Here is a 23,738-nt window from a genome sequence, read left to right on the forward strand (position 1 = left end):
GCCTTGGATCTTTCCAGCATGAATGCAGAAGGGCATGGCCTGCGGCTTTGTGATAGGGAACACAGCAAGGGCTTTTTTCAGAGATCTAACCAAGGCCTTGGTGACTGATATCTCCCTTCATAACAACTGGGGAGGAAGCTGCTAACTAGAGATAAAGATGGCAGAGTTTCTGGTCTTTTCAAAGAAAAAGTCCCTTTAGAGACAATATCAGACCTTGAAAACGAGGTGTCCCAAAAGTACACATTAGCTCTCTTCCCCCCAAACTCCTTGCTTGCCTGTCTGGAAGGTTTTGCAAAGATACAATAACCTAAGTATTTGTGCCACTCATTACCATTTTCCCACAAATTCGACGCTACTGTCCCTGCTTGTGGAGTGGCAGGGGCCTTCGGCTTTGCTCAGAGGCAAACATGGCTATGGGAACAGAGGGAGAGAGGGGCAAGGAATGGAGCGTGTGCACAGGAGTGCCGGGCGCACGCTGGTTCTGGGACAGCGAAGGCAAGCCCTCGTAGTCGCACTGCCTGGACCAGGGCCCTCCTCAGAGGAAGCTTTCAGATTTCTCTCTCTCAGAAGCTTTCTGATTTCCTAGGCCTCTGGCAAGGTTCATCTTTAATTATAAGGAGCTTCTTATTTATTTATTTTCCTTCTTTATCTGTTTTCTCTAATTTAATAGAAAAAAAAGTCCATGGCTGTATCACCCTGAATGCGCCTGATCTCATCTGATCTTGGAAGCCAAGCAGGGTCTGGCCTGGTTAGTACTTGGATGGGAGAAAAAGAAACATGATATATGAAAAGTCAGAGTTAGACATGAAAACCATGAATGGCATATTGCTAAGTGCATGAAAAAAATCACAAAATCATAGGTGAACCCTATTTTTGTAGTAACAAAAACATCAATAATAAAGGATGTGAAAGGATTCATGCCAAGAAGTGAATAGTCTTCTTTGGAGAAGGGAGTAGATTTGGGGTAGGAGTTATGAAGAAGGGGAACTTACACTTTTTACTCTGAAATTCTGGAATTTGGGGGGAGAGAGAGCACATAGTCTTTTTAAAAAGAGTAAAAAAGTCAATTTAGGTGCTCTGGGTTGGGAGTATTCACCTTCCCATGGAATGCAGGCTTGTCCTTGAGGTGGGACCCTCCCTCCCAGGCTTCCTGGGTCCATAAGGAAAGCCCCTCACCGCCCGCCCTGCCCACCAAGACACGAGACCCTCTGTCCTGCCACGTGGCAGGGCCGCTAACACTCCCCGACAGCGCAATGCTACACCTCAGGGAATACACAGCACACCCCGCTGTTGTCCTCACGTGATGCTCACGGCGATCCTGCGACGCCGGGATAGCAGTGTGTCCACTGTACACCCGAGGGAGCTGAAGCTCAAGGCGTGAAACCACACCGCTGCTGGGAGGCAGGCCCCCTGCACCCACACTCAGGCTTCCTTCCGGCCCCTGCTGCCTCTGGCAGAAGACGGTTGGCGTGGTGCTACCTGACGACGGTAAGAAGGAGCACAGGCACTCTGCCCGGCTGGAACATGAGGACACCATGTAAGTGCACATGCCCCTGGAATTAAATGTCCTGGGGTGGTTAACTTTATGTGCAACTTGGCCAGGCCATGGTGCCCAGTATTGAGTCAAACACCAGTCTAGATTTGCTTTTTTAGATGACATTAATATTTAAACCAGTAGACTTTGAATAAATCATTAGTCTTCATAATGTGGGTGGGTCTCATCTAATCAGTTGAAGGCCTTAAGAGAAAAAGACTGAGGACCACCCAAGAGGAGGGAATTCTGCCTCCAGGCTGCCTTTGGACTCAATAGCAACCCTACCCTGGATCTCTTGCCTGCTGGTCTGCCATTAAAATTTCAGACTTGCCAGCCCCATGTTCCTGTGAGCCAATTCCTTAAAATAAATCTCTTTCTCTTCATATATATGCACATTCTACTAGCTCTTTCTCTAGAGAACCCTGACCAATACACTTTCCCTGAAGGGTGGACACATTTAATTTAGACTACCTTTTCTTGGTATTGTCATACCTAGCAGTGAGGCTTGCCCATCTTATATGCTTCATAAACATTTGAGTGAAAACCAACAGCCAGACTAAAAACGCTCAATGGCTTTGCCAGGTGTGATTTTTTTTTTTTTTAAAGATTTTATTTATTTATTTGACAGAGAGAGAGACGAGGAGAGAGGGAACACAAGCAGGGGGAGTGGGAGAGGGAGAAGCAGGCTTCCCGCTGAGCAGGGAGCCCGATGCAGGGCTCAATCCCAGGACCCTGGGATCATGACCCGAGCCGAAGGCAGACGCTTAACGACTGAGCCACCCAGGCGCCCTGCCAGGTGTGATTTTTATTTAAACTATTATTTCGTTCCCTTATGAATCACTCTAAAGGAAAGGAACAAAAATTGTCTTGATTAAATTAGAGGAGGGAGGGTGGGAGCAATGAGTGGTAAGATGCCTTCCATTTCTGAAGATTCTATGACCCATCATCATTCCAAAAACTATAGTTTTTGTTTTGTCTTTTACATCAGAGTAAATGTGGACTGGCAGGACCAGAAGAAGAGCTCAGAAGTGCATCTCACCTTCTCCTCAGGGGCCCTGGACCATCCTTTCTGTAAGGAGGTGCCCATTCTGTCCACGCACCCCCCACCACCACAGGCAAACACTCTCTTGCTACCATGGGCATGATGCTGAGGCCAGCATGAACTCATTTATGTGTTTTGCCCAGCAGTATTTGCACTTTACAAGAGCTGGGAGAAGAACCCAAAGAAACAGCTTCCAATAGGGCAGCTTCAATGCTCCCACTTTAACCAGGAAGGAAACTGAGGCCCAGGGATGTTGGGCAGTGTGCCCAAAGGCTACATAGGAGTCATGGTCCAAGCTGGTCAGGAGGTGGCTGGGAAGGAGAAAGGTGTCTGGGAGGATGTGCCTCACTTCTCCGGAATCCCCATTCACCAAGCCTCACCACTTCCTGGAGAGCAGATCCTAATGAAGGGCCTGAGGCCTCACATCTGCCTCCACCGTCCCCAGGCCACATCCTGGGTATAGAGGAGTGCTTCTTCATTCCCAGTTACATTTTGGCCTCATGTCTTCTTTCATATAAGTTGTGTTCAAAGCAACGTTCATTTCCCACAATGTGGCAAGCTCATTCCCTGCCCACTATCACTTGGAGAGGTCCCTTATCCCTCAGCACTTAGCTTAGCAGTCACCTCCTCCAGAAAGCTTCCCTGTGTCTTCCCTGCCCCAGAATTCCAAGTCCACAGTGCACAGGCTCCATGTTTGTTGCCTGGCACAGTCACCAGGCTGAGATCCTTGAGGTCAGCGAGCCTGACACTGAGCAGGGTCTGGCCCATGGTAGAGCCAATAAAAGTGAGTAAACCAGGGACTATTTCCTTTTCACAGGGGAAAATGACTAGAAATTACTAGTACCCTTGCCTGATACATAATGGGCATTCCATATTTATAGAATAGTTCTTAAGAGTGAATAAATAACCCCTGACCTAAGTTATGCGGTGGAGACTCAAGGCAGTATTACCATCATATCTGGGTAAAATGTCAATGGCCACGAAGAAATTTTTTTATAGTACATGCAATGCTTTAATTTTTTTTATTTTTGAGAATGTTTTTAATTTTAAGTTTTCCTCCCATAAATTTTCTAAAACCATTGGCATGTTTTTCCTTCTCCAGAATCTAGTAATTGGCATAAAATGTAGCCTCAAATTATGTATTATAAGTATTTTAAACTTGAAATGCCATATGATACAATTCCAGGGGCCTGCCAATTATTTAAGATAAATAAGATCCATCTGGTCTCAAAATTTCTGGTCAATTCAACAAATTAAAAATCACTTGGTTTAGACATTTGGCATCATCGTGCTTGTTCATTTTTCATTCATCCATCCATTCATATGGGGAATGGAAGCCTCCTGCCACAGGAGGGGTAGTAAGGTGGTCAAGGACAGAAGACATTGATACGCAAGAAGGAGAAGATCAGAAGTGTGCTGACTGGTGGTTGGGGAGTACATGGATCCGCCAACCCCCACCCTCAAAGGACAGGCTAGCCTTTTGACCAAAATGGTGTTGTAACTGTCAAGGAAAACTAGGGAAAAAGAAGTACACAAATAATGTTGTAATTAGGAGTGGGGCCCAGCAGGGATGGGATAGGCTAGATCTTAAGCAGGAAGTAGGAAAGGAAAGGGGATAACTTAAGTATGGAAAATTTTCCTTGGATAATAAATCGCCGTTTCATGTAGGCAGTAAAAATCAACATGTAGCAGTTTTGAAGAAGAAAGGGACCCGCCGCAGGATGGAATGGGACAGCGGCTGGTCCCTAGGCCCCGCTGGAGGGAAGGCAGCATGTGGCCTGGGCGGTGACTCAGGCAGGAGGGATGTGGCGCAGGTCGCCTGCAGCTGCGATCGGCAGGACAGGATGGGACCCTGCAGAGGACATCCTGGGGCAGCCTGGGGACTTTCCATGCAGGAACATATGTGGAAAGCCATGGCCCGAGAGAATTCTGGCCTGCGTGCCAGGCAGAGTCCTTGCGCGTGAGCAAGGAGAGATGAGGGGAAATGCTAACCCTGCGCCACCACAGCACAGCGGAGATCGGGAAGGAAGCAGGGCTGACGGCCAGTGCGCTCTACAGACAGCTTCGTTACAGGCCTGGCGGCCTCCTGCCTTCCAGAGCCCTGCCTTCCATGAGCTGTGTGGAACCCTTTTCAGGGTAGCCTGGGTGCCCCACGCTCTGTGGCTTCCAGCCCATGGACTCAAACCTCAGACATGCTTCTCCTACCAGACTGGTTTGTGCCATATCTGTGTCATGCTTGTGCCTTGATTGACCCAGAATATTCCTTTAAATGGGCTTGCATTTTAAACATAGCCTCTGCCTGCTAAGTAAATATCCACATTCATAAATTACTCCCACCTGAACCACCCCTCACCCCCACCCCTGCCCCATCCCACAACACCCCCACCCCCCCAGTCACTGGGCTTCCTTGCAGTCAAAACCCTTCCTGGGCATCCAGGTGGTACTAGGGCACAGGACACCTTCTCCCACCTTGGAAGCAATCTTGTCACTCGGCAGAGTAGATCAGTGGGGCCTCTTGGGAGGCATAGGCACCTGCCTCATCAGGTTTCTCCACTTTTTAAATCTGTCGTGGAGTTTGGAGTTCAGGCCCCTCTCCCTACAACCTCTCCTACACACACCTGGGGGCTAGGGTTCTGGCCTAGCCTTCAGGGAGCTCCCTGCTTCCTCGGTGAGGTAAAACATCACCCTATTAACGGCCACGGTGGTAAGTCATGTTGATAGCAGCACCCACTCTTGATGAGACATAATGAGAATAGCACTTCACCTCTGTGCTCTTCCCTCCAAAGTCCAATAAGCTCAGTCCAGTTATGAGAAAAACCTCAGACAAATCCCAATTGAGTGATATTCTACAAAAGAACTCACCAGCACTCCTCAAAATTGTCCGGGTCATCAAAAACAAGGAAAGCCTATGGAACCATCACAGCCAAGAGGAGCCTAAGGAAACATGATGACTACATGTAATATGGCATCCTAAATGGGATCCCAGAACAGAAAAGGGACATTAAACAGAAACTAAGGAAATGTGAAGAAGGTATGAGCTTTAGTTAATAATAATGTATCAGTATTGCTTCATTAATTCTAGGAAATATGCTGTACTAATATAAGAAGTTAATAATCAAGGAAACTGCGTTCTTGTGGGGTTATGTGGCAATTCTTTATCTTTGCAACTTTCCTGTAAATCTAAAACTGTTCTAGAATTAAAAGTTTATTTAAAAAATAAAAGCTTTTTAAAAATGTCATCCTAGAGGCACCTGCGTGGCTCAGTCAGTTGAGTGTCCAACTTGATTTTGGCTCAGGTCATGATCTCTGGGTTGTGAGAGGGAGCCCTATGTGGGGCTCCATGCTCAGCAGGGAGTCTGTGTCTTTCCCTCTGCCCCTCCCCTGCTCTCTCACTCTCTCTTACATAAATAAATCTTTTTTTAAATTTTATTTTATTTGAGAGAGAGAGTGAGAGAAAGTGAGAGAGAGAGAACACAAGCGGGGTGAGGGGCAGAGGGAGAAGCAGACTCCCTGAACAAGGAGCCCAATGTGGGGCTCGATCCCAGGACCCTGGGATCATGACCTGAGCCAAAGGCAGACTATTAACCGACTGAGCCACCCAGGCCCCTGATAAATAAATCTTTAAAAAAAAAGTCATCCTAAAACCCCCAATGGGACAGCAACTGCTGGATCACATGTCATCGAAGAAAATTTTATCATGGATCCTAAATGCTGCCTTTCAAACCACAGGCATAATAGAGTATCAGCTACTTACTAAGTGAAACTTATCCACTTTAGCCTCCTTTACTGTTTTTTAAATATCTATTATACATTCCACAGTCCATTCACTTTAAAAATTCTGGTTTGGGGGCGCCTGGGTGGCACAGTCAGTTAAGCGTCCCACTCTTGGCTCAGGTCGTGATCTCAGGGTTGTGAGATCATGCCCTGAGATGGGCTCTGCACTCAGCTCTGAGTCTGCTTAAAAGACTCTCTCTCCCTCTGCCCCTCCCTCCCACGCTCTCTCTCTCTTTCTCAAATAAAGAATTAAATCTAAGAAAAAAAAAAAAAAATTCTGGTTCGATTTGTTTCTAATTCAAAAAGTAATCTGTTACTTGGTGCCACTTGAAAAAAGGAAATTGTTGTCAAAATTGTTTCTCCCTTAAGAAATACTATTATTTGCAGAACTTCCATTAAGAGCATTTTTGGAAATGACTCAGAATGCTCACCGGCTCTACCACATTCTACCTTGTAGGAACTGTGATAATGAAGCAGTAATCTCCAGTAACAGCTAGATGTGACAAAACTCAGATAAACAGATTCCTCATCTTATTGTGCATATGCAAAGTCTGGCCCATTGTCTCCTGGAGTAATTTGTGAGGCTGTAAATATATGTTACTCTGGTTGTATCCACCATGAGTTTCCTGTGCTGTTGTTTAATGGGGATGGTAGGATTTGAGAAGGGGAGAGAGATTATCAAGGGCAAGTGGGGAGAAGCTTTTCTTGTTAGTAGGAATATCTCAAACAGTAGTGCCTTGATGTACCTATTTGGCACGTGACACATCATTCTAGCATCATGGAATCAAGTTATGGAAGACTTTCGGTTGAAAGGAAAATAACGGGCTGGCCAATGCCTTTGATACCCTGAAATATGCCCTGTGCCCCGGCACGCATACCTGCCCCATCGCGGCAAGGCTAACATCTCACTGTTTTGTTTTGCCAGCAGTGGTTCCAGCTCGCTTGCCTCTTGGGCTTCTTCCCACCTCAGTCCTGTCCCCCTACGCTTTACCCCTTACCAGCTTCTTCCTGGCTTCCTGTTCTTCCCTGTCTCGCGCACATCCTTCACCTGTGTAGGAGTCAGGGCAGAAACCAGGGGGCTGTCAGCAGGACTTCTAACGAGTCCTCTGGATGCCCAATCCCTTGTCAAACGCTCCTCACAGTTTGTCTCATTTAGTTAGCAATGGCTTCGGCATTTCAAAATGAAACAATCAGCCAATCAAAAAGCTGCAGAGCAACGGACTGTCGTCCACATCTTAAAGGCCCACACCCAGAGGGATGGCCTGATGAGATTCTCTCTTTAGGCGGTTTGCTCACTTCTCCTCTGCTGGTGACCAGTGATCCCCCGTTGAAGCAAACCTGGCTGGTCTGCTCCTGTCTGGGGGTCCAGGTGCTGCTTACTTCCATAAAACAACAGCCGAGGTTTCTTAGAGCCTGTGGCGGCCCAGTGTTGGCAGCTGCTCACTCCGCGCATGGTCATGTTGGGATGGGCAAAGTGTCCGACTGTTTTCCCCACTGTTCTGTAAATTCTGCTAAATGCTGTTTGCAAATGGATTCGTCCCCTTGCTGACAAAGCAGAATTAGTGACTGATAATATTTTCACCATCATTTCACAGCCAGGCCTGACAATGAGGTGGGAAGTGCTGGATTTGGAGGCCAAGGATCTGGGTTTAAGCTCCAGGCCTTCACTTAGGAGGGTAGGTTACAAGAATGCTCAGAAATCTTAATGTGAAATGAAAATGAAGGTAATAATCCTGCATGTTGTGCAGCTTATGTGAAATTTCATGTAAAAGAATTTTGTGAGGTGCCGTAGTATTCATGGTATACAATTTACAGAAGATGCTTCTTGAGCAAGCTGAGGTGTGATGCAGGCAGTTTCAGAACTGTCAATTTCATTATGATATTCAAAATGTGGTTCTTAAGGCCTTCTGCACCTGGAACTTGACTACCAATTGAATATTAAAAAGGTTGAGAATGGCTAGAATCAAAAAGACAAGAAAGGTAACAAGTGTGGGTGAGTATGTGGAGAAAAAGGAACCTTCATATACTGTCAGTGGGAATGTAAATTGGTGCAGCCACAGCGGAAAACAGTATGGAGGTTCCTCAAAAAATGAAAAATAGAAATATCATATGATCTAGTAATTCCACTACTGGGTACTTACCTAAAGAAAACAAAAACAAAAACACTAATATGAAAAAAATATTTGCACTCTTACGTTTATTGCAACATTATTTATAATAGCCAAGATATGGAAGCAACCCAAGTGTCCACCTATAGATGAATGGATAAAGAAGATGTGTATATATACACAATGGACTGTATTACTCAATCATGAATAAGGATGAGATTTTATCCTTTGCGACAATATGGATGAACCTAGAGTATGATGTTAAGTGAAATAAGTCAGAGAGAGACAAATACCATATGGTTTCACTTATATGTGGAATCTAAAAAAACAAAACAAACAGCAGAAACAGACCCATAAATACAGAGAACAAACTGATGGTTGCCAGAGGGGAGGGTGGTGGGGGGATGGGCAAAATGGGTGAAGGGGAGTGGGGGATACAGGCTTCCAGTTATGGAATGCATAAGTCATGGGGTTAAAGGTACAGCATAGGGAATGTAGTTAATGGAATTGTTAATAGTGTTGTATGGTGACAGGTGGTAGCTACACTTGTGAGCACGGCGTGTTGTAGAGAGATACTGGATCACTATGTTGTACTCCTGAAACTAATGTTAGACAGGAAAGCTCTTGAACTGGTCGGGGCCAGACATTTGCTTTACAAACTGTCAATCTGTCACTCTAAGTGAGAAAAGATGGGTAGGAGTTGACACGGTCTTTTACATGGTTCAAGCCTTTGGAAGAGGAGATTGAGATGCCGGTAAAGGTTGCTGGAACCTGCGGCTGTAGTGGGTCATCCGGGCTCTGCATTTTTTTCATTCTCTGAATGCTATCTTCTGATGAGCTGAGTTTTAATTTTGATGCCCTTTTTTTGATCACTATTTTTCTTGTGCAGTTAGTGTTTTTTGTATTCTAAGAAATATTTGCCGACCTCAAGGTCATGAAGGTATTTTCCTATGCTCTCTTTTAGAACCATTAGTTTCCCTTTTCTATTTAGATTTGTTATCCATCTTGAACTAATTACTTTGAGTATGACGTTAGGGCTTGTGTAAATGTATAATGACATGTGTCCATCACGGTGGTATTGTACAGGGTATTTTCAGTGCCATAAAAATCCTCTGTGCTCTGTTTATTCATCTCTTCTCTCCCCCCCGACCCCTGGCAACCACTGGTCTTTTTACTGTCTCCAGAGTTTTGCATTTTCTAGAATGTCATATAGCTGGAATTATACACAGCCTTTTCAGATTGGCTTCTTTCACTTAGTAATATGCATTTAAGTTTCCTCCATTTCTTTCCATGGCTTGATCACTCTTTTTTCCCCTGCTCATTTCTTTCTAGTAATAAATAATACTGCATTGGCTAGATACAGCACAGTTTATTTATCTGTTCACCTACTGAAGGTCATCTTGGTTGCTTCCAAGTTTTGGCAATTGTGAACAAAGCCACTATAAACATGCCTGTGAAGGTTTTTGTGTGGACATAAGTTTTCAGCTGCTTTGGGTAAATACCAGAGAGCATGACTGCTGGATCACGTAGCAGGTTTAGTTTTGTATGAAATGTCAAACTGTCTTCCAAAGTAACTGTACCATTTTGCATTCACACCAGCAATGAATGATAGTTCCTTTAGCTCCTCATCCTTTTCCGCATTTGGTATTGTCAGTGTTCTGGATTTTGGCCATTCTAATAGGTGGACAGAGGTAGTATTCACTTTTTTGGTGTGCAGTTCTATTTCACATAGAATTTTAAAAATTGAGATATAATTTACATACAATAAAAACCTTTTAAAGGTGTACATACAGTTCAGTGGTTTCTAGTATACTCACAATGGTGTGCAACCATCACCTCTATCTAATTTTAGAACATTTCCATAATGCCCCACCCAAAACCGCATCCATCAGCAGTATCTATTTCTTCTTCTCCCCAGTCCCTGGCAACAACAAACCTGCTTTCTGTATCTATGGATTTACCGATTCTGGACATTTTCTATCAATGGAATCATGTAATATGTGACCTTTTGCATCTGGCTTCTTTCACTTTGCATCATGTTTTTAAGGTTCATCCATGTTGTAGCAGGTGTCGGTACTTCAGTCCTTTTTATGGCTGAATAATATTCCATCATATGTATGGATAAACCACATTTTGTTTATCTCTCCATCAGTTGATGGACATTTGGGTTGTTTCACCTTTACGCTATCATGAATAGTGCTTCTATGAACACTCATGTACAAGTTTTTGCTTGAATACTTTTTCCCAATTCTATTTGGTATATACCTAGTAGTAGAATTGCTGAATCGTTTGGTAATTCTATGTTTAACTTTTTCAGGAACCATCAAACTCTTTCCCACGGTGGCTACCCAATTTATATTCCCACCAGCAATGCATGACAATTCCAATTTTTCCATATCCCCTCCAACAGAGTTTATTTTCTATTGCTGTTTTTTATAATTATTATAGCTATCTTAGTGAGTATGAAGGCATATCTTATTATGATTTTGATTTTCATTTCTCTGGTGACTAATGATGTTGAGCATCTTTTTATGTGCTTTTTGGGCCATTTGTATATCTTTGTTGGAGAAATGTCTGTTCATTTGAAATCAAGAAGTGTGAGTCCTTCAATTTTGTTCTTTTTTTTTTTTAATCGGGAGAACTTAACTTTTTTTTTTTTTTAAGATTTTATTTATTTGACAGAGAGAGACACAGCGAGAGAGGGAACACAAGCAGGGGGAGTGGGAGAGGGAGAAGCAGGCTTCCCGTGGAGCAGGGAGCCCGATGTGGGGCTTGATCCCAGGACCATGGGACCATGACCTGAGCTGAAGGCAGACGCTTAACGACTGAGCCATCCAGGCGCCCCTTCAATTTTGTTCTTTTCAAATTTATTTTGGCAATTGGAATCTCTTAAGATTCCATTTAAATTTTAGGCTTTTCTATTTCTGTAAAAAAAAAAAAAAAATGCCATTGGGATTTGGATAGGGATTGCATTGACTCTACATATTGCCTTTGGGTACTACTGTCAGCATAGCAATATTAAGTCTTCCAATACATGAAAATGGGATGTCTTTCTACTTAGGTCTACTTTAATTTCTTTCAGCAATGTTTTGTAGTTTTCAGGATACACAAGTCTTTTGCCTCCTTATTCCTATGTATGTTATTCCTTTCGTGCTTTTCTAATAGAATTGCTTTCTCTATTTTCAGACTGTGCATTACCACCATCATAAACAAGATTTCAATACCCCAAAGTGTTCCCTCTGGCCCTTTTTGTGAAATGGTATTTTTAAATTTAATTTTTACTTGTTTGCTACAAGTGCATAGAAATACAATTTACATTTGAATATTGATTTTGTATTCTGGGACCTTGCTGAATGCAAGACTAGTTCTAGACAATTTTAATTCTTTCTTCCCAATCTTTATGCCTATTTTTTTTGCCCTATTGTCCCAGTGAATAGTGATGTCCAGTACAATGTTGAATAGAAGTGGTGAGAGTAGGCAGCCTTACCTTGCTCTTCATTTTAAGGTGAAACTTTCAATATTTCATCATTATGTATGCTGTTAGTTGTAGGTTTTTTGAAGTTCGCTCTATCAGGTTGAGGAAGTTTTTTTTTTTTTTTTTAAGGAAGTTTCTTTGTTACTCCTCGTGTGCTGAGAGTTTTTATCCTGAAGAACCATTGAATTTTGTAAAATGCTTTTCCTGTATCTATTGAGATGCTCATATGATTTTTCTTTTATTCTGACAATGTGATGAATTATATTGATTGCTATTAAAAAACTTAAACAACCTTACATTCCTGGGGAAATTTCCCTGTTTTTGGTCATGTTGTATTATCCTTTTTAAAAAGAATGCTGGGCTAAATTTGCTAATATTTTGTTAAGGATGTTTATGTCTGTGTTCATGAGAGATATTGGTCTGTGGTTTTCTCTTCTGGTAATGTCTTTGTATGCTTTTGGTATTAGGGTTGGGCTGGCCAAAAAATTTAAAAATTGGGAAATGGTTTCCTCCTCTATTCTCTGAAACAGTCTGTGTACAGTTGGTATAATTGCTTCCTTGCAAGTTTGATAGAATTTACCAGTGAAACCATCTGTGACTGGAAAAGGTTTCAATCACAAAAGGGTTTTAGGTGCACACTCAATTTTAAAAATCAACATGGAGATCTTCAGATTTTCTATTTCTTCCTGTGTCAGTTTTGATAAATATTGTTTTTCAAGGAATTTATTTTATCTAACTTGTTAGTACTTTTTAGCATAAAATTATTCAAAAACTATTAACCTTTATTAATCTTTTATGTCTGCATGACTGCTAGTGAAACCCCCTCTTAATACTGATGTTTGAAATTTGTGTTTTCTCTCACTGACTTAATGATATCATTTTCTATCAACCTACATTTCTTGTAGTGTGAATTTGATAAAGATGATTCTCAGCCTTTGTTTATCTAAAAATGCCTTATTTTGCCTTAATTTTTAAAAGCTATTTTTGGTAGTTATAGTTTACTGACCCTAAGTTGCAGGTGTTTTTCTTATAGGACTTAAAAGGTTTTGTTCCATTGTCTTCTGGCCTTCACTGTTTCTGATGAGATGTCAGCTTTAATTTTGTATGTATATAATGTGTCTTTTTCCTTTTGCTTCTTTTAACATTTTTCTTTAACTTTATTGCAGCACTTTGACTACAAAGTGCCTGAGTGTGTTTTTCTTTGTATTTACTTTGCCTTTGACTTGCTCAGCTTCTTGGGTTTGTGGGTTTATATTTGTTTTCTCTTGTTTAATCATAACCTAACTGTCATTTAAAGCTTGGCTGCCTCCCAGCCACAGTGTCTTCTTCTATAGCAGGCCTGTTCTTCTACCTACCTGCACCCAGGCTAGGTTGGCTTAATGATGAGGGGCTCATCTCCACCTAAAATTCAGTTAGTCAGGCTTCCCTGTATCTACAACTCATTCACCAAATAGAAATGTATGGTTCTTAGTTCATCTAGATTTATTTTTGTTGCTGTCATGGTCCTGAAGGCCTTTTGCATTCTTCTTCATTCCTAATCCTGAAGAAGAACTGAAGGTGTTTCTTCTTATTCTCTTCATTCTCTATATATGAGAGATTGTACTTCCTGCCTCATAAAAGTTAGGTATGGCCATGTGACTTGGTTGACCAAAGAAATGTGTAAAGTGTGAATGCTTCAAGGCAAATATCCTTGTGTATGATTGGACACTGTCACTCTGTGTGGTAAGCTGAATAATGGCCCCCGAAAATGTGCACATCTTAATCCCTGGAACCCGTGAATATGTTACTTCACTGGACAGAGAGCATACTGCAAATGTGATAATGCTGGGAGTCTTGACATAAAGAGATTACCCTTGATTCTCTAGGTAGGCCCAGTGTAATCACAAGGACCCTCATAAGAGGTAGGCAGAAGAGTCAGAGTGAGAGATGGTAGCAGAAGTAACAGAGAGAAAGAGAAAGAGATTTGAAAATGCTACACTGCTTGCTCTGATGGAAGATGGATAAAGGGCCATGAGCCAAGGAATGCAGGTGGCCTCTAGAAGATGGAGAAGGAAGGAAACAGATTCTCCCCTAGACCTCCAGAAGAAAAGCAGCCCTGCCAACACCTTGATTTTAGTGCATTTTGGACTTGGACTTCCCTAACTAAGTCAATAACTTTGTGTTGTTTTAAGCTACTTAAGTTTGTGATAATTGGTTATAGGAGCAATAGAAAACTAATACACTCCATCACAACAACAGCGATGCTCCCCACTGGGGAGACTGTCAGCCTGAATTCTTCAGTGAGCAACACAGAGCAAAGCAGAGTCACCAGCTGCCCATGGCGGACTTGGAGTATGAGTAAGGAATAAAACATTATCCTTTTAAGCCTTAGAGATTTTGCAGATGTTTGCTTTTATAGCATAGCTACCTGTGGGTACAAATCCCACATAAATAACTTTACTCTGTACAACTTTGCTGTGGGGCATGAAGACATTTCTCTGTCGAGCCTGAGAGTTCAGGCCCCTAGAAGTGATGAGACATTTGGGCTGTTCTGACAGGAACCTCAGAAGCGGTTTAGAGCTACTTCAGCAGGTCTGTTGAAGGCCTGCCATGTTACGGCTCCTCAGTGGCCAAGACAATACCTACAGAGGTTTACGGTGTTCTGCTCCTTCCCTCAGGGGGAGTACAGTCTAATCAGTGGGAGAGCCTGTGCAGGCAGGAAGCCCGGATGAGAAGATAAGGTGTAGACTGATGCGTACCTCAGAGGGTTTGGTAGTGCTGAACAAGAGTTATTGTGAGGAGGAAATTTGCTGAGAGAAACAGCATCTCTCAGTCAGAAAGGAATTTTTCTAGATGTTGCTGCTCAGGAGGGGCAGAGCTGAGATCTCCATTTTACTTTAGTGAGAACAAGTCAAATAACAAAAGCACAAATGAAAAAACAAGCTGAAAGCATATGCTTCTACAAGCAGGTACACTTCAGTATCTTCCCTGGGGTCTCCATCTCCTTTGTGTCTCTGAAGAAGAGCGCGATGAATGTTCCCAAAGACCTATCCAAATGTGTTAAGATTCTGCTGCCTTCGCCTCAGGTCATGATCCTGGAGTCCCAGGATCGAGTCCCCCATCGGGCTCCCTGCTCAGCAAGGAGTCTGCTTCTCCTTCTAACCCTCCCCTCTCTCATGTGCTCTCTCTCTCTCATTCTCTCTCTCAAATTAAATAAAATCTTAAAAAAAAAAAAAAGATTCTATAGTATTGTAATCGTGATTGCATTTTGCAAGAAGGGTAAAAGGTGTCCATTGCCTTGGGTTCTAAGGCAGTGAGGAATGTATTACATTTTTCAAGATTTCTCTTGGGATCCAGGAAAGATGTAATGAATCATTTCATCTAATGCTCTGTGAGGGCTAACTGGTCCTGACCCCGACTCTGGGTCCAGGAAAACCTGGGAGTGGGAGTGTGTTTTCTAGATTCTGAAGTAAAAGCTTCCAGCAGCTGGACTGAGTCAGGAGACCCTTCTGAGGGTGGGGTTGGAGGGAGCCAAGCAGAGTGTACCTAGAGGAGTGTGAACCATGATCAGGGGAGTGAAAGGTAAAGCAGACATAAGAAAAGCTCACCCACCACAGGGGAAGGTGAGGCAAGGAGCTGCTGGGAAACAGAGTCGTAATGACTGAAATTAGCAATCTGGAATCAAGTCCAGAGACTGAGTGGGATGTGCTCAGTGAGATAAAGTCTTTCTTCATGAGGTGCTGGCCTCACGGCCTGGGAAGGCCTGTGGCTCAGATAATCAGGTGAGGGGACTTTCTGAACTTCACACGGAGGAGGGCCCTGATTTATGTGGATACCATTCTCTTTCCACTCTTCCATATTGGCCCATGTAAACCTTACCCATGAACTCTCCCTTATCTTATTTGCCTCAGGGCCTTTGTACTGGCTCTTCTTTCTGATTGGAAGGCTCTTCCTCCACATATCCACTTGGCTCACTCCTGTTCCGTCTTTTCTCAAATGTCACCTTCCCCGGAGGCCTTTCTCTGACCACAATTGTAACCTGTTCCACCCGCCCTATCACTGCCCACCTCTCTTCTTTTTATTTTTCTGGCTTTTCTTTTTCTGTGGCACCGATCTGACTTCTGGTACACAGTGAAATTTACTGATTTACTCTGTTAGTGGCTCATTGTCTGTCTCCTCCCGCTTTAAGTGCAAGCTCCATGGGATGGGACTCTGTCTGGTTTGCTGTATCTCTAGGGCTTTACTGGCCTAGCATACCTCGGAGACTCTAGAAACCTGTTGCATAGGTGTCCTGTTGAGGCTAGCATATTCCATGACCAACTCAGGTAACTGAGGGGCTAGCATACATCATATAACTCAGATTAGGGCTGGCTGTCCACACCATATTGGAGAATCCTGACACCTCTTTGTGGCTGCCAGTTAAGTAATTTTACTCTTCTTTTAAAATATCGTTACCTTTTCTAAAAGCTTGAGTCCTCTTGCCTCTTTTCTGCTAAGGGTAGAAGCAGGTATCTACCTCCCCAGCTACCCAGCTAGGAGTGCTGGCTGCAGAAGGGCCTAGTTGCCTTCCCCACCCCATGTGAGGATCACAAGTCTCTGCTTCAGCTTCTTCTTGGGTTCTCTCTTCTCAAGGGGACAGGAGAGAGTGGGGATCAGTGTTACACACTAACTAACCCCTCCCCCACACATACTCACATACACACTTCTACAAAGGGCCTTGGTTTCTGGGGACACACTGCTCAGACATCTGCCATAATGCATGTCTCCCCCACTTGGCTCCCCAGTCTCTTCGGGGCCTTGTCCTAGGCCAGGACTACAGGCTTTTGGGAACAGTGGGACCCAAGGTGCTGAATTGTACTGTCAGCTTGGGCCATGTTTCCGGCCTCCCAGAGTCACAGCTAATTGCTAGGACTCAGAGCAACGACCCTCACTGCCAACATACATGTGCATGCGCACACATACACGCACGCACGTGCGTGCACACAGACACACACACACCCTCTTTCCTGAGGCAGGCAGCTCTCTTGCTGGTCCATGCAGCTGCTAGGTCCACCAAGCTGCCCTGCACCGCAGGCCACATTCTAGGTTGCTCTGCATTCAACAGCCGCAAGGGCAGTAGGTCCCTAATTTTCGTCCACAGACACATGGTGGCTCTTTCAGAGTCTAGGTTTAGAAACAGATAGTGGGGAGGCATAAGGCCAGAGAGAGATGGCAGCTAGGACTGTTCCCTGGGGCACCATGAAAAAGTGAGATTAATCTCCTCCTGCCTCCGCCTCCTGAGTGCTTCTCCCTCTACTGCTCAAGGCTCCACATACATGAGCTCCTGCAAGTGCTGCACAACCGCACAGGGCACAGCATTCATGGTACTCTCCCCACCGCATGGGGAGGGAAGTGGGGAGAGGATGCCTGGCCTTCTCATATGCAGGCTAGTTGGCTACATATGATGCATCATGGCCTGTTCCTTCTTCCTGTCCCCCCATGTGACTGTATGTGGAGATGGGGCCTGTGAGGAGGTGAGCAAGGGTACATGAGGTCATAAGGGTGGGGCTCTGATTCCATAGGGTTAATGCCCTTATATGAAGAGGCACCAGAGGGATGCCTGGGTGGCTCTGTCAGTTGAGCATCCAACTCTTGATTTTGTCTCGGATTGTGGTCTTGGTGTCGTGGGATCGAGTCCTGCATGGGGCTCTGCACTGAGCCTGGAGCCTGCTTGAGATTCTCCCTCTCCTTCTGACCCTATCCCACTCACATGTGCTCTCTCAGTCAATCAATCAATAGACACCAGAGAGTTCTCTCTCTCTCTGAGAATACACATGGAGGAAAAGCTGTGTGAAGACATAGTGAGGAGAGCTGTCTGGAAGCCAGGAAGAAAGTCCTCACCAGAAACTAGCCCTGTCAGTCCTTGATCTTGGACTTCTAACCTCCAGAACTGTGAGAAAATAAATTTCTGTCCTTCAGCTCCCCAGTCTATAGTCCTCTGTTATGGGAGCTTGAGCAGAATAATACAGGAGCCACCATGAGATCAGCCCAATATAGCCTGGCCTATGGATCCAGGCTCTGGGGCCTCTGATTCTGAGGACAATGGTCCCTACTGTGGTTCCTTGACCCAGGATGCAGGCCTGGGCAGGGTCCTGCCTGTCCTGGCCTGCAGTGCTCACTCAGCATTTATAGTTTAGTCATCGAGGACTCTAGAAATGGATTTTCCTTTCCCCCACAAGTTGAAAATAATCTTCCCCAGATATCATGTTGAAGCCTGCAATGAAACCTCCCTCTTCAGACCCCACCCTCCACCCCACAACACTGTGAAGAGACCACAGTGATTATCTCCTATGCTTCCTCTGGTTCTCTGGGGGTACTGAGGAAGCGCACGTGGCCGGGACAAGGTCCACATGGGGCTTGTACAGGGTGGATCTGCTTGGGCAGGAACACTGAGAACTGCCCCCTGGCACGGGTTACTCCCTGGGCCTGGCTACTCTCTCCTCCTGCCAGCTGTCCAGGGCTGAGGGGGGGAGCTGTGGTTCCTGGGTGAGGGTGGCGGCTTGTGGCACCGCGGCTACAGCTCTATCTCCATAGGAACGCTCATGCTTTAGGGTTGAGGTCTAGATGGGCTACTTGGTTAGTTTAGTTGGTTTAGCTTAGGGTGGGGGAGAAGAGGGAAGAAAAGGGGGGGCAGGAGTCCCAGGAATCCAAGCCCAGAGATGTCCGACCCCGCAGAGCCAGGCTGGGCGGGGACACAGGTGGCACCTGACACAGTCATCTCTCTGGATGGCACTTCAGAGGACGAGACGTGTGAATCCCCAATTCAGAGCCACTGTGCTCCCAACATCCTCGTGGGTTTTGCTGCTAGGGCCAAATCACAGAGGAGGGTGTTTATGGAGAAAAGTCTTTTTAGAGCCTTGACTCATTTTGGATTGTTTGGGAAGGCTTTTTTCAGCCCCGTGTGTTTTTGAAAAAGCAGCACAATAGTCAGGCTGACATCATCTGGTGTTAATGGGAACACTATAAACATTTCCACTTTGAATCAAGCCAAAGCATTATTTTACAAAATTATTTAATCACTTGTTCCAGCATTCACCTAATCAGTGCAAATGTCAAGCAAAATGAAAGAAACCAATGTATTAAGAAATAGATTAATTTGTGGTAATGATAATAATGACAACAAGCCCCCAGTTAGGCTAAGTACACAAGGTTCTGGATTTCTTCCAGGGGCTTCCACAGAGCAGAGGAATGTTTTTGCTATTCACTTACACAGCTGAGCTGGCCGGCTGCCACGACAGGCAGCTTTGTTTATTTGGTTTTCACTTTTCAGCATGAAATACAGTCCTGTCTTGATTCTCCTGCCTCTGGAACTCTCTGACTTCTTTAACTAGAATCCTTTCTGCTCATTTGCAGAATGAGTCCTTCCCCTGGGACTGGTGGGTGCCTTGAAGCAGGGCTGGGGGTAGGGGGTCTGCACGGACTGCAGCTCTGCTTGGCCAGGTCATAAATCACAGTTTCTGAGTTAAACCTTTCCTGAGCAGTAAGCTTTATTTGGGGATAGCACTGATTTGGCTTTTGAGCTCAGTGTGACTTGGTTGTAAGCCTAGCAGACTGCTTTATCTGGGGAATCCATGCATGGGCTCTGTCTTGTCGTCACAACCCCATGACGCCGCTCATGGGCATGGCGGCGTTTATGTGCCCTCATAAGCCCAGCAAACAGTCCCCTGAGGCAGGGGACATCAGGTCTGGTGCCAGCATAGCACTTCTTACCATGCTCTAGCCCTGAATAACAGCAGGGGTGCATGAGGAAGACACCTCATAAATAAGTAAGCTCTTCATAGAGTATATGAAAAGGTGAAAGCCGTGGAAAATAGGAAAGTAGATCAGGGTGAAAGATGTTGGGTGTTTCCGGGAATGTGTGGGGAGTTTACAGTTCAAGATAGAATGGCCTGGCAACCTGGCGATTGTACTCTTGGCTGTTTATCTTAGAGAAATGAAAACTTGTGTTCACCCAAAATCCTAAACATGAATTTCCAGAGCAGCTGTATTTGTAATAGCCCCAAACCCCAAACTGGAAACAACCCAGCTGTCCTTCATAGGGGGAATGATCAAACAAACTGGCATCTCCTTACTGTGGGATACTTACTACTCAGCAATGGAAAGGAATGAACTATTGATACACCCACAACCTGGGGGAATCTCCAGAGAATTATTCTCAGTTAAAAAAAAAAAAAAGTCTCTCCCTCAGGGTAGACTTATACCATACTATATGTCCAGAGAGGCACTTACACCATAAATGGTGTAAGTGCCCTTATACTATATGATTCTATTTATACGACATTCTTGAAATGACAAAATTATAGAAATGGAGCACAGCTGAATGGTCGCCAGGGCTATAGAGGGGGCGGGGCCAAGGGAAGGGGCGGGGCTATAAACGAGCAGTATGAGTGATCCTTGCTGGGAGGGAGATATTTTGTATCTTGACTGTATCAACTGTAAACGATATCATATTTTGTATCTTGACCGCAATGTCCTGGTTGTGCTATTGTACTATAGGTTTGCAAGATGTTAACACTGCAGGAAACTGCGGGAGGGGCCCAGCCAATCTGCCTGTATTATTTCTCGTAACTACATGTGAATCTACAACTGCCTCACAAAAAAAAGTTTAATGACTCCCAAAATAGGGTGGCCCAGGTGGGTCCACTGAGAAAGTGACATTTGAACTAAGACTTGAAGGAAGTGGAGGAGACAGACATGCATTTATCTGGGTAGGCATGGGAGATGAATCACAGGGGCAGCTGGGGCCAGACCCCAGAGGCCGTGGCAGGCACAGTGAGGCCCTGGGCTTTCACTCCTTTTTTTTTTTTTTTTTAAAGATTTTATTTATTTATTTGACACAGAGAGAGAGACAGCCAGAGAGGGAACACAAGCAGGGGGAGTGGGAGAGGGAGGCTTCCCGCTGAGCAGGGAGCCCGATGCAGGGCTCGATTCCAGGACCCTGGGATCATGACCTGAGCCGAAGGCAGACGTTTAACGACTGAGCCACCCAGGCGCCCCTGGACTTTCACTCTTGGTGGTCAGGGGAGCCATGGGTCATTCTGCGCAGCACAGTGACATGGGCCAACTTTCATTTTAATAGACACCCCCCCGCCCCTGGCTGCTGAGAGGAAAATAGACTGTTGGGGCCAGGGCAGAAGCAGGAAGACAGTAAGGAGGCCATAAGAGGCACCCTGGATGATCCTGTCTCCCCTGCCCTGGCGGGCCCTGTCTATATCTTTCCTGAGTGCGCATGCACTTAGATGTTTGGGAATGCTTGCAGGAGCCTCCTGAAGAAGCACTGGTCCCCAAAGCCCGAGTCTACATTGGTGACCCATGGAGAGCATACAGCGTGGTTGAGGGTGAGGGTCAGAAAGGCGAAGATGAGGAACCACCAAAGAACAGGAACCTTAGGCTACAACTTATCATTAAGCCTGGGGGCCCATGGGAGGCAGGTCTGGGAGTCTAGTGGTTTAGAACAATCGAAAGAAGAATGCCCTGGATGATGTCCAGCGTGTTCACAGGCACGTCACTGAGTCTTTCAAGTAGGAATGCCTTCCTCAGGAGGTTTTGAGCACTTGCTATGTGTTGGGGACCGGTGCCCAGTACAGAGATAGAGTGGGAGTAAACCTGGAATAGCTCTTATACTCAGAGAGCTCACTATGGCCATAAACAAGTGGGCAAATAAACAAATAGTGACAAATCATAATAAAGGTTAGGAAGCAAACAAAGAATGGGCTGGGAAGGATGTGAATAGCAAGGGGGACAATAGAACTCCCTTAGGTGGAAGGTGACACTTGGGTTGAGCCATTCAGTGGGACAAAGAGCCAGCTTGGACAGTCCCCAGCAGAGGGAGCAGCCTGTATGAGCAAGGAGGAGGTGGGACAGTGTCCAGAGAGGCAGCCACATGCCACTGTCACACTGCTCAGTCCACTTCCTGCTTGGCTTCTGCCCAGGACAGCGCTTCGTATCCAGGGCACCAGCCTCATACTCCTGCCATTTCTGTTACAGAGTCACAGAGTCAGGCCCAGCTAGTTCTTCAACAGTGCCTAAGAAACAGCTGTATTTGCACAGTGAGCACGAAAGATACTTTCCTCTATAACATATGAGATGCTGATAAGTGTAAGAAATTGTGGGCGAAACCAAAAGGCTGTCTTGTAAAAATCTAAGTCTATAAAATGTGCCTGCTTCCTAAAGCCACTGGCCCCCCTGGCATGACCATGCAGGGAACCAGGAAGATGGAGTGAAGCGTGACAAAACATGCACACCATGCTTCTCCGTTCCCTAGGGCTACCAGAGCAAAGAACCACAAACTGGGTGGCTTAAACCAACAGAAATGTATTCTCTCACAGTTCTGGAGGTTGGAAGCCCAGAATCAAGCCATCAGCTGGGGCATCTTCTCTCTGAAGTCTCCAGGGGTGGATCCTTCCTTGGTTCTCTCAGATTCTGGTAACCCAGGCACCCGTGGCTTGTGGCAGTGTCACTCGAATCTCTACTTCCATCTTCCCATGGCTGTCTTCCCTCTGTGTCTCTGTGTTCCTGCGTCTTCACATGGTGTTCTCCCTGCGTGTCTGTCTTCATATCATCTTCCCTCTTCTTATAAGGACACCAGTCATGGTGGATGAGGGCCCACCCGAATGACCTCATCCTAACTACTGACATCTGCAACCCTATTTCCAAATAAGATCACATTCTGAGGTACTTGGGGTTAGGACTTCAACATATCTTTTGGGAGGACACACACAACCCACGAAGCAATACTGTGCCAGGAAAGGAGAGTGGTTAGAAAGTACTGGGCAGCTGTTGGATGGAGTCACAGATCTCACACCAGAGAAGCTGTTCTGAGCTCACATCCACACCCTGGATCTGCTTATTCTGAATCATCCCCACTAATGCCTTTAAAAACATGCTTTACCCTAAGCGTTTCTGTTATTGATTTTATGTAAAAAGTATTTTTCTGGTGCTGACACTAGGGAATTTTTGTTAGTGGCACAGTCACTTACACTTGTGCCAGCCCAATCCCTGGCCTTCTCCCTGTCCTGCACCCCGTGGCCATCACACTGTCCAGCTGGGAAGTAAGCAGGAGTAGGTAAGGCCAGGCCAGGCTAGATCACAGAAGACCCAGCAAGTCAGCAGGACCTAGACTAGCCTGACTAGGCAGTAGGGAGCCATCCAGTCCCCAGCAGGGGAATGATGTGGGAAACACGGGGTCTCTCAGGCCTGGGCAAGGCAGGATGGAGGGGACAAATCAGGAGGCATTTGGAATTAAAGTAGAGGTGAAAGGGTCAAGAACTGGGAACCATCCATATGAAGGTACAGATTACATAAAGCTCCCAGTTTGGGGGAGATAAAGATGAACCTTAGAGGTTCTCCTTAGGAGAGAGTGGTTCTTAAGGAGAGATGGGTTGGTCAGTGATGAAACAAGAGCTCGCAGAAAGGAGAGCTTCAAGTAGAAGGAGAAGGTCAATGGCTTCAAACTTCACCAGAGACAAGTATGTAGTGGTTCAGGTGGGAAGGCCTTCCTTTCCACATGTCCTCTTATCCTCCTCAGGCAGGGGTGGCTCTTTGCCCTGCTTCCAGGGTCCTAGGATGTCTCAGTCTCCCCTGGTGGCCATGTGGCCTCTGAGACCAGGGCAAGATGTCCTTCAGGTCCTGCAGCCCCTCTTCCCATGTCCTCATCAGAGCTGCAGCAAAAGGACTGGACTGAAAAGGAGGAGTGAACTTCAGGACCAGGGGAGGTGGTCTGGCTGAGTGCCTGAAATGGCCACAGTCCTGGTCCATGTGTAGACTTCTACTTTCTCCTGGTGCCAC

At 45.4% G+C, this 23,738-nt stretch overlaps 1 long non-coding RNA gene across 1 annotated transcript in view; it reads right to left on the reverse strand.

The window, feature by feature from the left end:
* The window catches only part of LOC116642839, a 69,860-nt gene that overhangs the window by 1,727 nt on the left and 44,395 nt on the right, over positions 1 to 23,738 (reverse strand). The gene's annotated exons all lie outside the window — the stretch shown is intronic.

The sequence above is a fragment of the Phoca vitulina genome, unplaced genomic scaffold (assembly GCF_004348235.1).
Source record: "Phoca vitulina isolate PV1807 unplaced genomic scaffold, GSC_HSeal_1.0 scaffold24, whole genome shotgun sequence".
NCBI classification, from domain to species: domain Eukaryota; kingdom Metazoa; phylum Chordata; class Mammalia; order Carnivora; family Phocidae; genus Phoca; species Phoca vitulina.